Source organism: Adiantum capillus-veneris, chromosome 4 (genome assembly GCF_014529385.1).
Source record: "Adiantum capillus-veneris isolate H3 chromosome 4, ASM1452938v2, whole genome shotgun sequence".
Lineage (NCBI taxonomy): Eukaryota > Viridiplantae > Streptophyta > Polypodiopsida > Polypodiales > Pteridaceae > Adiantum > Adiantum capillus-veneris.
Window position 1 is genome coordinate 101,511,745 of NC_140934.1, and position 18,609 is coordinate 101,530,353.

Below are 18,609 nucleotides of genomic sequence, written 5' to 3' on the forward strand. Positions count from 1 at the left end.
ATTATCATTAAGTTTGTATGCCGTAACTGAAGTATAGTGTTTAATCAGGATATGGATAATGATAATCAAAGGGATAAGTGCGCTTTTGAGCGTCTCAGATCCATGTGTCAAGACGGTGGAGTGAACGACACCGCTCGAATTGCAACTCGTTGCTCCCAGTGGGCCAACCCAGTGGGTACACAATGGAAAGAGGTGAACACTAGGATTGACCAAGAAATGGTCAAATCCATATGGCCAGGCGTTGCAGATGACACCATCAAGAAAGGCCGACTCAAGCTATCACAATGCATTAATGAAGACATACGAGACAATGGAGAGAACATATATCTCGATTTTATGGGTCATCCTATGCATCGTATGGATTGTCCATTGTGGTTTGCCAAGATGTTATACATGCATTATGTCTTGGGTGAAGCAGTGGACTTTAGCTCAAGGACACCTCACATGACGGTTGAGGACATTTGCAGTACTGCAATCACCGTCACACGGCAAGAGATGTCATTGGCACTAGAAGGTGCATCAATGGAAGTGCAATCTGAACTTAACCAGAAGTCACTCAATGGATTCGATAATCTATTAATTAAACCACCGTCGCTTGCTGTGACGACGGGTCAAAGTTGGTTCAATTTCCAAATTCTCTTCAATCTCTTCTAAATTACATGTAGTTTCTACTTCATGAGATTCCCCTTGCAGCTCACTGTCTTCGTCCACCTCATCATTGGTTACATCATAAGTCCAGCGCGGCATCTCCTCTTTGTAGTTCTCAGCTTGCACTCTTGCCAATAGCTGATGGTTGCAGTACATATACACCAATTTTTCAGCTCTTGAATTTAGAAGGCGGTTTCTGATGGTGGAATGTACATATTTATATGTACTCTAGTTTCTCTCAAAACTTGAATTGGATGCACATTGGGCTAGGATTCTAACAGCTAGGTGTTTAAGGGTGTGTGCACTACCACCATTCATCATCCACCACTTCCACGCTGGTTGCTCCGTGGCAAGTTTCTGCACAAATTTTGTACCAAACTTACCCTCTTTGAGTTTAAACTTCGTAAGATCAGTAATAGTTGATGCATGCTCATCAGGATCATCATAAAACCTGCCTATCACATCATAAAAGTCTTCCAGCATCTCCTCATCAAGTTTGTCTATTTCCATTGCCCAATACTCTGGATCCAATAAGAAAGCTACGCTGTGTAGTGGACCATGTGCTCCAACCCATCGACCATGCACATACTTTCTCAAAATTTCTCTCCTCTTTTGAGTGAATGGTGTCTTCCAAGGCTTCACAATTGGCTCTTGGGGCTCCTCTGGATTTGCAAGGCTTTCTTGAACAGTCCACCAAGCCATCCACACCTTACCTATGTTAGGCAAGGCAGAATCCAGTTGGTGTAATGCGAGCATAATTGGGATCATGACATTGTGCACATCCACCACATCATCCCAGGAGTGGCGATCAGCTAGTAGATCTCTGATCACCCCTATTTTGCTTTTTATCTTCTCCCTTTGACTAGCCTCCCATTTTGAAAAAGTGGGACAAACAAATGTCTCCATCACAGCATTCTTATTTTTTATTAGTGATTCTACCGTATAGTAGTTGGTGCAAAATCTAGTTTCGCACGGCAGTTTTAACATAGTAGACATCCTCTGATGGTACATGTCAAGAACCCTCTGACGCTTCAAAACAAACTTGACTATTAAGCGAGCATTGTCTACTATCCATTTGAACCACTCTGTGTCCTCCCTCTTGTACCAATCTTGCAATACCAAGTTCAAGTTGTGTGTACTGCAACCAGCACTATATAGGTGAGAGAAGCAACTTTCAAGTATCCTACCTGCAGCCTTGCAATTTTTGGCATTGTCCATGATTACTTGGACAACATTTTCTTTTCCAAGTTCCTCAACTGCGTCGCCAATGATGTTAGCTATAAAACTGCCGGACTTTATTTGACCAGAGCTATCCATAGCTTTGATAAAACATTCACCACGAGGACATACAAGCATGATGTTGATCAATGGCCGCCTTTGAACGTTGGACCAACCATCACTAACTATGGTGTATCCAGATTGTTCTATTGCATTTAATATTACCCTTTGAATATCCTATTGTGTGCTTGTGTAACATTTATCCAACAGTTGGTTTCTCATATGGTGATATGTTGGAGGGGTAAATCCAGCACCATCCTCCCCAATGCATTTCCAAGCTGACTTCCATGCATCACGGGTGACAATGGCCAATGATCCCCCAGTGAAATAGACGGCTTTAGCTAGTGCAAGTTGTGCCTCTTCTAAGGCAAGCGTTTTAAGCTCGTCTGTAAGCTAACTTGTCTACTTTTTGACGATCCTACTTGAAAGTTAGGAGATCCATGGTTTGGAGGTGTAGTTCCATCGATATGAGAAGTTGGTTCCCTGCTTTGAGTGCTTCCATTGGTGGGCGTTACACCCAATGATCCCTCATACTGGTTTGATCTTATCGATACCGGGGTGTGATGGTCGAAAGTAGAGATTTTTGATCTTTTGCTCGTGGAAATTAGCTTACCAATTAAAGCTTTTAAGCGCATAGCTACTTCTTCTGCACCTAAGCCCTTGCACTTTCCTCCTTGGATTCTGGTATTGCCACCTAGCAAATGATCCCTTATTCTTGGTGCTCCTCCAGATTTCTCTTCGCCACAAAAGTTACATTTCCAATCTTGATACTTATTTAAATTTGTGGCAAAATTCCACTCGGGTCCTGGACTTTTTCCACCTGCCTTTCGCTTGCCCTGCGAAGTGGTGCCCTGCGAAGCAGGACCTGGCATCGAGGTAGGAGGTCTCCTTAAGGAAGCCAGGCTTGAGACACCAACATCACCGCTCACATTCCCGTTGGAAGACATACTTATTGGATGCCTGCAATACCAATAAACATAGCTCAGTATGCTATCTCTTCTTTCAAGTATTATTCAAACCAAACATTAGTGTTATAATCAATATCACACACAAGCGTAGTAGTGAATCCTGAAGGGAATAAACCTCATTCTACTCAAACATGAGCAAGAAAATACAACGGTGAATCAAATATGTGATCAGTCCATCCCAAAAGTAGAGATAATCGACCCAAATATTCACCTTCCTACCCCTTTCATGAATTAGTCCAGTCAAAAAAAGAACTAATGACCCATGATTGGAGCTCTAATCAAAATAGCTAGAAAATACAGCGGTGAATCAAACATGTGATCAATCCATCCCAAAAGTAGAGCTATCGACCCAAAGATTCACCTTCCTACCTCCTTTCATGAATTAGTCCAGTCCAAAAAAGAACTAATGACCCATGATTGGAGCTCTAATCGGAATAGCAAGCAAATATAGCGGTGAATCAAACATGTGATTAGTCCATCCAAAAAGTAGAGATATGGACCCAAAGATTCACCTTTCTACCTCCTTTCATGAATCAGTCCAGTCCAAAAAAGAACTAATGATCCATGATTGGAGCTCTAATCGGAATAGCAAGCAAATACAACGGTGAATCAAACATGTGATCAGTCCATCCGAAAAGTAGAGATATCGACCCAAAGATTCACCTTTCTATCTCTTTTCAAGAATCAGTTCAATCCAAAAAAGAACTAATGACCCATGATAGAAGTTCTAATCAATATAGCAATCAATTTAGCAAATATAACGGTGAACCAAACATGAGATTAGTCCATCCCAAATGTAGAGATACCGACCCAAAGTTTCACCTTTCTACCTCCTTTCAAGAATCAGTTCAGTCCAAAAAAGAACTAATGATCCATGATCAGAGTTACATTACGTCTTAATTTTTTTAAAAGACTATTCATTTTTTTACCTTTAGTTTTTCTTCTAAATTTTAAAGGATGACCAAATTTAGAGGAAGCAGTGATGTGATGTGATGTCTACTACAGGGTTATATAGAGCCGCCAAATATGGAGGGGGTACATGACGGGGCCGGTGGGATTCTTGCTGTGCCCGTCGGGTTTCTTCATAAGCCCGCCGGGATTGTTGGTTTCCCCGCCGGTTCTACGTTTTCTATCGGTTTTCGTAGGTCATGACATTAGATATGTTATTAACATGAAAAAAATAGTGATAATAACAACAATAATTAACATTTAACAAAATGCGTCATCGCGTAATTAAAATCCGTGCCAATCACACCAACATCTGGTAAGATTGTACAGAGTGTGCTAATTAGCATACCCATTGTGTTAATTAGAATATTTAGTGTGTTAACTAGATATGATAATTATCATATCTTGTATGCTAATTAGCATACTAGGTATGCTGATTAGCATACCAAATGAGAATATTGAGTGTGCTAACTGGATGTGCTAATTAGCAGACCTTGTATGCTAATTAGCATACCCTATGCTCAGTGAACAAATTAGAGTAAGTTTGGCATATTAGCATATCTAGTAAGTTAACTACCATATCCAAATGCTAACTAGCAAACTGTATATGCTGATTAGTATATTGGGTATGCTGATTAGCATATTGGATATGCTTATTAGCATATTGGATATGCTAATTAGCATACTGGATATGCTAAATAGCATACTGGGTATGCTAATTAGCATAGTGGGAATGCTCATTAACATACTGGGTATGCTGATTCACGTACTGAGTATGATGATTAGCATACTGGATATGCTTATTAGCATATTGGATATCCTAAATAACATACTGGGTATGCTAATTAGCATACTAGGAATACTAAATAGCATACTGGGTATGCTAATTAGCATACTGGATATGCTATTAGCATACTGAAGACAGTCCTTGTATGCTAGCTACCAGCAGTCCCAATATGCTAATTAGCATACCCAGTATGCTCATTAGTATACCCAGTATGCTAATTAGCATATCTTGTATGCTAATTAGCATACTTGTGCTCAGCGTACAGACTAGAGTAAGTTTGTCATAATGGCAAATCTAGTAACTAAGCTACCATCTCCAGATGCAAACTAGCATATTGGATATGCTAGTTAGCATACTCAGAAATTTGAATTAGCATACTGGGCTTGTCAGCATAATGGATTCCAATGTATGCCAGGCCGCACACATAGTCATAGCATATCCAACATTTTCTAGCATACATGACATGCTTATATGAGTCTTAATCCACGTTTTTTGGTGCAGGCCTAGAGCAATCCCTCCGTGATGTGGGCAGTGTGCATGACATGAAGGGCAAGGGAAAGGCTGTAATGGAGGACCTTTCGATCAAGGAGAGTGATGAGCTGGATACAGGTGAGAACCCTTTGACGGAGAAGGGTGTTGAGCTGGATGCAAGGAGTGAAGGGGTGGATGAGGGCTCCCAGCAGATGCCAAATTAAAGCATAAAAACAACTGAGGAAGGCGGTGATGTGAGCAGGAACTCAGAAGATGACAAAGATGATGATTTTTTTGTCATGGCTCCTCGTGTGCCTCGTGTGCCAGCGATGCCTACTGCAACTGACAAAGCAGAAGCTTCTCAGCAGACAGTGGCTAGTGGCTCAGGGGAAACTTTGAAGAATGACAACATAGAAGATGAGCAAGAAGTTGGTGACAACAGCCCTCTCGAGGGTTTTTTGCGTAAAGCTCAGTTGAAAAGAAAAGTTGGCCTTGAAGAGGTACCCGAAGACATTGCAAGCACAGCCTGTGGTTCGGACAAGGCTGAAAGCTCCAAAGGTGAAAAGAAAGCCACCCTCTCAAGAGCTTGCAAAAAATTGTGTTAAGACTTATTGCTCCCTACCCGGTTGTGCCCTTCACTGTATATGCTAGACCATTTTGAAACCCAAATGAGTATTGTAACTGACATGCATTTTGTTTTTCAATGAAAATGTATTTTTGTGCAATATAAATCTGAGCAACAGTTCATTGTAATTTTTGCGGTTTTTCTTTTTTAAACTTGTTCATTTCGTATCGCGGTTTCCTTGCAGAGGAAGAGAAACGGGCATTAATCGTCATGCCTGATGCAACTGTGGCCATGCAATGGCAGATATTACTGAGATGGCAAGTCTACAAAGCCACGCAGTTAAGGAGACAAAAAATGGAGATTGAAAAACTCCTTGAACGATATTCACAGCTTGCCCGTGGTATTATTGAGCGCCTAAATTATGTGCACCCAAGTGGGCCGGTTATTTTTGTTGAATGGTATCCTCTACCAGACCTAATATGGGTGCCTAAGCGTTTATGTGATGAAAAAAGGGCTCTGGTGCTGGACCTGAACGGTCTTTTGGTGGCAGTGGTAGAGCCTCATTTTGGTGAAAAGCCCCCGGCATATGCGGATGAAATGCTGAAATATGATGTACTTAATAAGCAGGTGTTCTGTCGCAAGGACAACCATTTTTTTTTGGACTGGTGCCTGCAGTTCTTTAATGTGTTTATATGGAGCACAAGCCTCCATACTAAAGTCATGAGTATTTGCGGTACTGTTTTTAAAGAGTAGGTGCCAAAGATTACTAGGTTTTTTGCTCAAGCGCACTATACAAAGCAATCCTGGCCGATCCAGAGAAAACCTGTGTTTATGAAAGACTTATCCTTGTTCTGGAAACACACTCCAGGGTACAACGCCCAAAACACACTTATAATCGATAATAGCTTCTACAAAGTGTTTCAGAACCCACCACAAACTTGGCTTGTTACTCCCAGTCTAGAGCACCAGAGTGCTGAGCAGAGGGAAAAGTTCCTTATAGAAACTTTGAAGTCCTGGCTTTTTCTTTGGCTGCAAACGGATGATCGGAAAGCATATGTTGCTGATAATGTGTTTGAGACAGGCTCAGATGAGTTTTCTGATGCAGTCGTCAAACGTTTGCTTGACATTCAAAAGAGGGATATAGAGGCTAAAAGACTGGAAGAAATTCGTCGCAAACAGAGGGAAGCTGACCTAGAAGCAAAAAGAGAGAAAGAAGAGCTGGAGAGGGAAAGAAGAGAAAGTGAGCAGCATAGTGCCAACCTAGAAGCAAAGGAGGAAGCAGAGAGAAAAGAAATGAGGCAGCAGGAAGAAGACAAACAGCGAGGACAGCCCGGTCACTACAAGCGCCCTCCGAGGAGGCCTTAACACTAGAATGGTAACCTAACAGGACATAAAAGTGTCCTTTCAGGGTTTTGGGAAAAAATTCCAAAACCATAGTAGATCCACTCATTTTGAAAAATCCTTTCATGAGCTTATAGTTCAATAACTACTACATATGAAAAATGTCATAATAATCAATATCTAATTCTCCTAAATGATTTTCTCATATTAAACTGATCATTTAATGTGGGGAAGTGCCAAGGGAGAAAAAGCTAGAATATTGGTTAAGTTAGCAGACCGGCCACAGTAGGGATCCAAAGGAGGGAAAATAGGGATCCAAAGGGGGGGCCATCTGCAAAAGAGCCATGTGAAACAATGGGCCAAAAAGACCCTAAGGTTCAGCCCATTAAGACTTCCAAAATGCTAAGGTTCCAAAATTCAAAGGTTGTGTCCAAAGGTCAACCCTAGGGAAAATTGGATGCTTAGTGTGTGCCCAAAAAGTCTTTCTACATCCCTACATGGGAGGGGGCGAGCCCCAAAGCTAGGGGATGAGAGAGAAAGCCACACACACACACACAGGCTCCCTTTACACAAAGGGAATGAGGGACACATGTCAGCTCCCTAGGCCAGATGCCCACAAGGTGTGCCCAATTCCTATTGGAAGACCCTTGAAGTGGACCAATGAGAATTAATCTAGAGTAAATCTAGTTTAATTAATTTAAAAACATTTAATAAAAGAAACCAATGAGAATTAAGTCTCCTAGAAGACTATTGGGCAGTCTCCCAAGGGGTCCAATGAGCATTCAGGAGCCCCATGGCTTGCCTGATTCCTATTGGCCAGGAGGCAAAGGGGTCCAATGAGAGTTTAGTTTAATTATTTAATTACCTAAAGCTCTCACAAAAGGGGAAAGGGGGACACATGTCTAAAGGCTATCACTTATGCTGCATAATTCCTATTGGCTTGACCTGGGGAGGTCCAATGAGGCAAAGGCCATACTTATTTAGCAGCTAGGGCTCGCCCAAGAGAGAGGGGGGGCTGATTTTTGCTTGGCATTGACACACACACTCTCACACTTGACCATGTGTGAAGGGAAAATACTCTATCTCCTCCCAAGCTTTAATGGAGAGCTCATCACCTACTCCAAGCTTGTGAGATAGAAGCCTACATCAACACTCTCTTGGCATGTGGATGCAAATCCAACCAAGAGCCAAGCTTCAATGCATGCTCATCTTCTCTACCAAGCTAATTACTAAGCTAAGCTATGTTAATATGAGTGATTATGTGAGGAGATGTACTTCTTTCTCGTAAGATACTTCTTTTTCCTCTCAATCTACTCTCATACCCTGCTAGCTCTCACCATCTTCGAAGGTGTGTGAGGTCTTGGGTCTGAGAACGGGGATAATTCAAGTTGTGTTTGATTAAGTGTTTTGCTTGGTGTATGAAGCTTCCATCTTCATTGCACTAGCTAGTCTTGAAGGAACACAAAGAATTGTATTGTACAATGTCTCTCTTGATGGGAGAAACCATAATACAAAGCCTTTTGGAGGGGGGACCGGCTCCATGCAAATCCGGTCCTCAACTGTTGTCAATAGCTTAATTGCTCTCTCTCTCTCTTTTGAAAGTATTGTCGATGCTATCTAACTAGGTGTTATGCTTTTTGTTGCTCTCTCCACCCAAGCACTCTTGTAATTCTCATTAGGAATCTATTCTAATGAAATGCCCACTATGTTCATGCAAATTTCCGCTACACATAAGATTTTAGGCCATTAAATGTTACATTGGTATCAGAGCTCAAGGTTTCTCTTTTCTTGCTCAAGAAGGGAGGTCCTCAAGCTAGCTACAAATGGTTGGTATTATTAATTGCCTGTGAGTAAGTAGAATAGGGATTTTTCAGCCTTGCAGTGCGCCTGCCTTTGTGCAGTTAACGGGGCATCACCGTCGAGAGCTATGGTCTTAATAGTGGAGTCCTACGGGGCTTGCCTACGGCTTAACCACTATTGAGCTATTAGAAGCTTGACAGGAGCCGGTGCTGTTTTGTTGTCGAAAGACCCTCTCTTCTATTCCTTGCAATTAATGGTATTCGAGCCGCGGGTACAGTAGCTTGAGTGCTTTTTCTAAAGGGGTAAAGAGGAGTAGCAACTAGGGCTTGAAGTGCCAAAGTACACCTAAAAAGTTTACACCTAAAAGTTGTTAGAATGGCTGACAATAGTAAAGAGAGTGAAATTAATGTTGATAACTTTGATTTTGCTCATGAGCAAGCTACTAATGATGCTTCAATGCTTGTTAACTATCTTGTTACTAGGCTTCAACAAGCCATGGGCAATCCATCTCTCCAAAGTGAAGTGCAACGGCAGCTCCGTGCTCACGGGATTCTCCAAGCTCATCACCATGACGAGAGAACACCTAGGAAGCCTCCTTGTGAGACTACCAAAAGAGGTCTCTCTCCGATTCGGGAAGAAGAAGAGAATCCATATGAAGGGCTCAAGAACTTACTTCTGGATGATGCATCTCCTTCCCAAAGGAGAATTCAAGAGCCTCCACCGAAGGAACGAGAAAGAAGCGAGTCTCCCGCCACCTCGGCGGAGACGGCTCCACAAAGACGGCGGGCTAAACGCTCTCCATCACCACCAAAGCGGAGAAGACCATCACACTCTTCTCCACGCCATAATTCAAAGAGGGATGATAAAAAGCAAGAGAAGAAAAAGGCGAGAAAGAGGACACCCTCTTCTCCATCTTCTTCATCCTCTTCCTCTTATGAAAGCTATGGTGAAGACGACAAAGATCAAGACAAGAAAAAGGCGAGAAAGAGGTCATCTTCTTCTCCACCTTCTTCAAATTCTTCACCTTCTGAAGAAAGTGATGGTGCAACTTTAATTTTGAACCATCAAAAAGAAGAGGCCATAGGAAATCCTATGCCGCATGGAAGAGGTCGTCCAAGCTGAAGAAATTCAAAGAGGGAGGGAAGAGCATCTCTTTCCTTACCTATGATGGCACCTTCGGTGCTACAGACAAAGTTTTGGCCTTTATCCAGCAATTCGATGCGGCGTTTGGAGATGAGGGCTTCACGGAGTCCTCTAAGCTACGTCATGTAGCTATGCACTTTCAAAAGTCCGCCAGACAATGGTGGTCTAGCCTACGAGCCAACGGTGAAGCTCCACGAACATGGAAGGCTTTAAGAGCTTCCATTATGAAGCAGTTTTTGGCCACCGATGCCAAAGACAAAGTACTCACCGAATGGCGAAGCTTAAAGCTCTCTCCCAATGAATCCATCCACAAATATGTAGACAAGTTTTGGGACCTACAACTCAAGGCCACTGTCTTCAAAAAGTTGGATTTTGGAGAGCAAAAGCAACAATTTTGTGCGGGCTTAACCGAAGAAATGGCGGAGTATGTCAACTCCCAAAGGCCACGTACCATATCGGCGGTAATACACCATACTATGGTGGCCTCTCGAATCAATTTCCAAACGGGGGGTAAAAGAAATAATAAGCCCCCGGAAAACAAGGGTTCCAATGAGCCTAAGGGGAAGGACAATGTCCAAAAGTCTCCTAAGGGCACTTCCAACAAAGCTAAAGAGAAGGGAGTTTACAAAGGAAAGAATAAACTCTCTCCTGAAGAGCTTGAGCGTTATCGTAAAGATAACCGGTGTTTCAAGTGCGGCGAACAAGGGCATGCGTACCGCGCTTGTCCCCAAAAGAACAACCGCCAAGATCCTCCTAGAGCTTCTTTGGTTGAAATCCAAGAGGAGGAGATTCACCAAACTCACCACAAAGGATCTCCTCTATGCCATGCTTGGGGAAAGGTAAGAGAACATGATGCTTTTATTCTCTTTGACCCTGGTTCTACTCACAATTTCATATCTATGGAGTTAGCCACCAAGCTAGGCATACAATCCTACGAGATGGGAGATATCCTACCCGCAGACAGTGCCTTCAAGGGGCAAGAAGCTTCAGTCACTCCCTTAATCGGGAAATTGAGGCTTCATGTCCAAGGCTATGTGGACAAAGAGGACTTCTTTATCTCTCCTCTCAAGCATGAGGATGTAATCCTAGGGGCACCATGGTTTGACCGCCTGGCTGCCCATGTTAAATTTCCTGAAAGGAGAATCTCCTTTAAGTTCAGGGAAAATGACATGTATATAGATGCTAAGGAGATGGGTAACACCATCCCCATTGTACATACACCAGCTTTCAACAAGTCAATAAAGAGCTCTATTTCCGTGTACATGATTTTTGTTAAAGATTCTCAAAATGAACCTAATGCTTTAGCAAAAGAAAATAAAAGCAACCAAAAGGAATTAGAGTTATCCAATTTTCTCAAGGGGTTTCAAGATGTCTTTATTGACGACATCCCTTGTGAGCTACCTCCTAAACGAGGTAATGACGACCATGCAATTGAACTTCTTCCAGGAAGTTCACCGCCTAACAAACCTCCTTATAGAGTTTCTCAAGCTCAACAAGAGGAGATTATGCGGCAAGTGCATGAGTTAGTTGAGAAGGGCATGGTTAGGCCTAGCTCATCTCCATTTTGCTCACCTATGCTATTAGTGCAAAAGAAAGACGGCACATATCGTATGTGTGTCGACTATAGAGCACTAAATAGGATCACTATCAAGAATAGGTTTCCCGTTCCACGGGTAGAAGACCTATTTGATAAGCTACAAGGATCGACCTACTTCAGTAGGATTGACCTAAAAAGTGGCTATCATCAAATAAGGATAGTTGATCAAGACATTGTAAAGACCGCATTTCGTACTACATTTGGTCTTTACGAATACATTGTCATGCCTTTTGGCTTGACTAATGCACCAGCCACATTTAACCGCTTGATGGAGAAGCTGTTCAGGCCTCATCGAACCTTCACTGGAGTGTTCTTTGATGATATTATCATCTACTCTAATTCATTGGAGGAACACAAGCAACACCTCCAGGTAATATTTCAAGTTTTAAGAGAGAATAAACTTTATGTTAATCGAAAGAAAAGTGAATTTTTCTTGCAAGAGATTCAATATTTAGGTCACATTATCTCTCAAGATGGAATCCAAATGGATCCATCCAAGTTAGAGGTAATAAAAGGATGGCCTAAACCAAGGAATCTTCATGAACTAAGAAGCTTTATAGGTATGTGTGCATACTATAGACGCTTCATAGAAAAGTTCTCACAAATTGCGGGACCATTACATGACCTAACAAAGAAAAATGTTAGGTATACGTGGTCTGCTAAGGAGAACAATGCTTTCGAAAAGCTTAAAGAAAAGCTTATCTCTCAACCTGTGCTTACACTACCGGATCTCTCAAAACCATTTGAGGTCCAATGTGATGCTTGTGGTGATTGCCTTGGGGCTGTTTTGCTCCAAGAAGGGCACGCCATAGGCTATGAGAGTCGAAGGCTCGACCCTGTTGAGCAAGCTCTAGGCATATACGAAAAAGAACTCCTTGCAGTTCTACATGCCTTAGACTCATGGAAGCACTATTTATTGGGGACTCCTTTCATTCTGCGAACGGATCACCAAAGTCTTAAGTACTTCATGACGCAGACCAAGCTCTCCGACAAACAAATGAGGTGGGCAAATTTCCTTTCGCAATTTCATTTTCATATTGCTCACATTGCTGGCAAGCATAATCAAGTAGCCGATGCACTCTCAAGACGCCCGAGAGTGAATGCGGTTTCCATAGCAACTCACAATGATCTATCTTCAATGATAGATGAGTATGCTATTGATCCCGATTTTAGAGATGTGATTTCAGCCCTTGCATTAGGGAAGAAAGAAGAACCATTTACTTTACAAGATGGTTATCTTCTCTATGGCAATAGACTATGCGTTACTAACTCACTACGTGAGAAAGTAATGTATGAATCTCATGCTCCCCCATATGCAGGGCATAGAGGGATTCAGTCTACCCTAAAGGGAATTGAAACATATTTCTATTGGCCTACCATGAAAGTGAACATACACGAGTATGTTTCCAAATGTGTGGTATGTCAAAAGACAAAATTTGATAGAGGGAAGCAACTTGGATTGCTTCAACCCTTGCCAATCCCTAATTCACCGTGGGAGAGCATATCCATGGATTTTTTCTTTGGATTGCCTAAGTCTATCCATGGGAATACAGGAATATGGACGATAGTAGACAGGTTCAGTAAACAAGCTCATTTTATACCTGTCAAAAAGACTATCAAAGCCCATCAAATGGCAACCCTCTTCATTTCACAAATTTTCAAGTACCATGGCTTGCCAATGTCCATAGTGTCGGATAGAGATCCTAGAATGACCAGTAATTTCTGGAAGGGTCTCTTTGAGAATTTAAGAACAAGGCTAAACTTCTCTTCGGCCTATCATCCACAAACTGATGGCCAAAGTGAAATAGCTAACCTAACCATTCTCGATCTACTAAAAGCCTATGTAACGGAAGTAGATCAAAGATCCCAATGGGAGAAGTACTTACCCTTAGTAGAGTATGCTTACAATAACACTGTACATACTTCTACAGGAAAAGCACCTTTCGAGGTAATTGAGGGAAGATCAAAAAGTCCCTTGCTACTTAAGGTACATGGGAAGATCTTCGCTGCAGATGAGTATAGCCGAGACCTACAAGAATCTTTCCAAAAGATTAAGGATGCTATCTCTATCTCACAGCAAAGGCAAAAGGCTGCTGCTGACAAGCACAGAAGAGCCCAAACTTTTAAAGAAAACGATTGGGTCTTGTTAAAGTTTCCCAAGGCTCGATTAAGGCACACGACGGGCAAGAATCCTACGGGCCACCAAAAGTACTATGCTAAACAGCGCGAGAGGGAGAGCAAGGGAGGGGTCGGAGTGGGTGCTCGAGGCCGCTCCTAGTCGAGGGTGGCCAGTGAGGGGGTGTGTGGGTGAGAGAGAGATAGGATATTAGAGAGAGGTATGTAGGGAAAATGAGAGAGAGAGAGAGGGGGGGGAATATTTCATTCAATGCCCGTCAGGGAAATAAACTACAGGGAAAGGGAGAAGGGAGAGTGAAACCGAGGGCGTCCGGCTAGGCGAGAGCATAGTCGAGTGGAGGCATGAGGGAGATAAGGCCGTCCAATCGAAGGGGGGGGGGGGTGTGCCATGCCCGTAGAGGTGTCGTGAGGTTTACCAGGTGGTGCCGAGCCTTCCAACAGTGTCGCCAAGGCTCCAGCAGAGGGAAAATAAGTTTTTTTCTTTTTTTTTCTTTGATTTTCAGAAATCGGCCATCATTAGCCCTCTCCCTTTGGCTAGAGGCATTTATGCTTCTAGCCCTTCCTCTGCTTCTTCAACTGTGGAGTTAGAGGGTTCTCCCTCTTCTGGAATGTCTAGCATGAATTCTGGATCTAACCTAAGAAAATACATTTTCAGTCTCCATCCATTGACCCTAGTCTTGTGAATTCTCCTATCTGCTTCCATCAGCTTATAGCTACCGTTGTCATAGCATTTCTTGATGATGAATGGCCCTTCCCACCTGGGTTGAAATTTCTTGTCCTTCCTGGTGTCAAATCTGTTGTCGTATCTCAGCACTAGCATACCTTTTTTCAATCCCTTTTCTTTAAGCCCTTCATTGAAAGTGAGCCAGCGTCGTTCTTCCTGCGTTGTGTAGTGATTAATTGCTTCTTCCCTATCTAGCTGGAGTCGTTCCAGATCCAAGATGTGGTTTCGGAGATTTACAACTGGATGATGTATCTGGCTAGCCAAAACTCATAAGCCGGCTATCTGTACCTCAATGGGTATAATTGCCTCCTTCCCATAAATTAGATGTAAAGGGGTGAAACCTAGTGATGTTCGAAACGTTGTTCTGTAGGCCCAAAGAGCTGCCATGAGATGTTTATCCCAGTCCCCTGTGTGATTGTTCACCTACTTTGTGATGATTTTGCAAAGCATTCCGTTTACCTTCTCTACCAGACCATTGCATTGTGGATAGTATGGTGTGGAATGTCGGCGTGTGATGCCTAACTTCTTCATCAATTCTCCCAGCAAATCACCTTTGAATCCTGGTCCTCTATCTGATATTATCTCAAGAGGAGTGCCAAAACGGTAACAGATATGCTCAAAAATGAACTTTGCTACCTCTTGGGCTGTAATGCGAGTGGTGGTTGTTGCTTCTGCCCATCGAGTCATGTAGTCTACACCCACTATGATGTATAGTTTACTTGATTGGGCCCTTGGTAAAGGACCGATTGCATCTATTCCCCATTTCTCAAATGGACCATATGAGATGATAGGAGTTTTTGGCTCATAGGTTAATGTGCGATCACTGGCCACTTGACAAGCCTTACATGTTTTACACCAATGGTGTACATCCCTGTTTAAGCTAGGCCAAGAGTATCCCGCTTGTAGAATCTTCCTACTGGTGATATCTAGAGAAAAATGACTGCCACAGACGCCATCATGGTAACTTGAAATTACCTCCGTGATCTCACTAGAGGTTGGCACCCGCCTGAGAATTTGATCCTTGCCCTTACAATACAAGTGGTCGTTTACAAGGCGGTACCTAGTAGCCTTCCTTACCAGCCACTGTTTCTGGCCTTTGATGTATCCTTCCCGACATTCTCCCGTATCTAAAAAAGTGACAATATCAGGCATAGCATCACTACCTTGGAAGAGGGGTAGCTTTAGTTTGATTGCTCCTATGGAAACCTCTTGTATTCTTTCTTTGGCTAGATCATATGCCTCCTGATTTTCTGCTCTAGGGACATGAAATAGTTTCACTGCTTCAAACTTCTTTAGAAGGTCCTTAGCTTGGCGTAGTTGACCAAGTAAAACCTGATTCTTACAATCTCAGGTGCCATTTATCTGCCTTATCAAAAGCAAAGCATCGCCGAACACATTTAGGCGTTGAATTCCTTGTGAAATAAATTGTTCCAAACCAAGAATTAGGGCTTCATATTCTGCTTCATTGTTGGAGTGGGAGTGTAATAACTGCCCGATGGAGAACATTCTTTCTTGTTGTTCATTGAAAATGACTATGCCTGCTGCAGACTGATCCGTTGTTCTCTTGTATGCTCCATCAAAGAAAAGAGAGTGAGCTCTTTCCAGCCTAGGACTCTCTACCATTGTTGTTTCTTCCTTTGCTTCCGTGTTGACCTTCAGCTTCCGTGTTGACCTTCATCTTCTTCTCATAATGGCGATGAGTGAGAATTCCTACTAAACTAGCCTTGGTGGAGTTTTCTACTTGCATGGTGTAGTCAAACTCTTGTAATATAATCAACCACTTTGAGATCCTAGATAAGACATCCATGTGTCGCATTACATATGGGAAAACCTCTTCCATTGTCAGGATTACAAAGGGTCTAGGCAGGAGATAGGAGCGGAACTTTGTGGTAGCAAACATTAGTGCCAGAACCATGTGTTCTACTTCAGTAAATCCCTTTTTTTATGGGGTCATGACCCGACTAGAGAAGTAAATAGGACACATGAAAGAAGTTTTGGGATCCTTTTGCATTATCACGGCTCCAAGTGTATCACCTCCCACACTAGGGTTCACATAAAATGGCTCGTCCCACTTAAGAGGTGAAATAGTGGGAAGCTTAGCTAGGATTTGCTTTACCTCAGTAAACTGCTGCTCATTCTCTTTACTCCATGAGAAGACATCCCTCTGGGTGAGTTTTTGTAGGGGAAGGACCACTTGAGATAGCAAGTGAATGAACCTGCTTAAGTATCTTATCTTCTAAAGGAAAGAAACCAGCTGCTTAGCGGTGGTGGGTGATGACAAGGATACCAGGGCTTGAATCTTGCTAGGGTCAGCCTCGATCCCTTTTGTTGAAATTACATGACCAAGGAGAGTGACTTTGCTTTCACCAATGTGACACTTATCCACGTTGAGCTGGCCACCCAAGGTTTGTAGCCTAGTTAAGCCATCATAGACTTTGCTTAAATGAAGGGCTCGTGAACTATAGATGCAAAAATCATCTATGAAAACCCATATTGATGTTTCAAAGTAGGGTTGGAAAACAAAAGTCACATAGCATTGAAATGTGGCTGGGGCGTTAGTAAGGCCAAACAACATCACTCTGTAGGCAAAACATCCCCAAGGTGTGATGAAGGTTGTCTATTTCTGATCTTCCTCCGCAATGCTAATCTTGAAGTATCCTGAGTAGCCATCACACACTGTGTATCTCTCGTGACCTACCACCTCATTGAGTATCTCATCCTGGAATGGGAGGGGAAAGTGATCCCTCTTCGTGGCTGCATTGAGAGGTTTATAATCCACACAGACTCTCCACTTACCTTTTTTTTTTGTGTGACCACTACTGAGGAGACCCATTTTGATTCTTCGACAAGGTAGATGAAACCTGCTTGTAGCAAACTTCTCACTTCTTTAAGTAGTTCCTCTTGTTGGATTACTCCAAGTCTTCTGAGCATTTGTACTATGGGTTTACTGCCTTCCTTGAGTTTTATGTGGTGTTGCACTACTGTAATTCCTGTGATCTTATCATAGACATCAATGAACAAAGTAGTGAAGTTACCTAGCATGGAGACATACTCCTTCCTTTCTTCATTGGTTAACTCATTTGAGAGAATTTTTTGTAACTTACGTGCATCCTCCAAGGATTGCATACTTGATGATCCCTCTTGGTTTGTCGGGGGTGTTTCAGATTGTGTCAATCTTTTTGGGTCTTTAAGAATGACCCCCATCACTTCGAGGCTACTGTCACTTCCATCGATGGTGGTCGTCTCTTCTCCTGAGGTAGGCGAATAGTCGCTGGTGGACTCATCTTCTAAAGCCTCCAAGATCATGTTCCGCTGATTTCCAGTCCTCATGTCATAGAACATGGACTTCCCTTTAGCGTCCTTCATCTGAATCATCCCGGTGCTCCAGTCTTGTTCAGCTTCCATAGCCATAAGCCAAGGCCTCCCAAGAATGATGGGGTAGCCCTCCCCTTTGTGTGGCATGACGAAGATGTCTACCTCCACTTCTATATTGAATGCTTTTACTTTTATCGCATTTACAATGCCCACGCATTTCACCCTTACATTGTTTGCCATCTTGGCTCTCGACAAGGTGTGGCCTAGTTACCTCTAGACCTAGATGGTGCATCATCTTTTCACTCATGACACATATTTTTGCGTTGCCATCTATGTAGACATTTGAGATTTGTTGCCCCTTGATATGAGCGTCCATGGTTGGTAAAAAGACATCGAGATCCCTTCCAAAGATAGCCCCAGCTAGGGCCTTGGTCTTGATTTCTTGGTACTTACCATTTTTGTCCATTGCCTCCTCATCCTTGGTGCAAGGTGGAGTAATTGGGGACAAGGCCCTGCATTAACACATCCTGAACTAAGTCATAGGGTTTTGCATACTCACCTAGTGAGAAGTCCACGATGTCTATCTTTCGTCGCTGTTTAGCTGCTTGCTTGCTAGACTCGGCCTTCCCTTTCATCTTTTCTTCTCTTTGAGATGCTTCCTTGTGCCTGGCACGCTGCACTCCCATAGAATCTACTTCTTCTACCTTCGCTTTCCCTTTGTGCTTCTCTCGAACTGATTCTTCTACCTTTGCCTTCCCTTTAGCCTCCAAGATAATAACACTCACTGCTTGGTTCACAGCAGGTGGTGGGGGTAGTGGTAGAATGAGAGGTTGGGGTGGTGGTTGTACTGTTGTACCGGTGGTCGAAGGATTTGGAACAATGGGATCG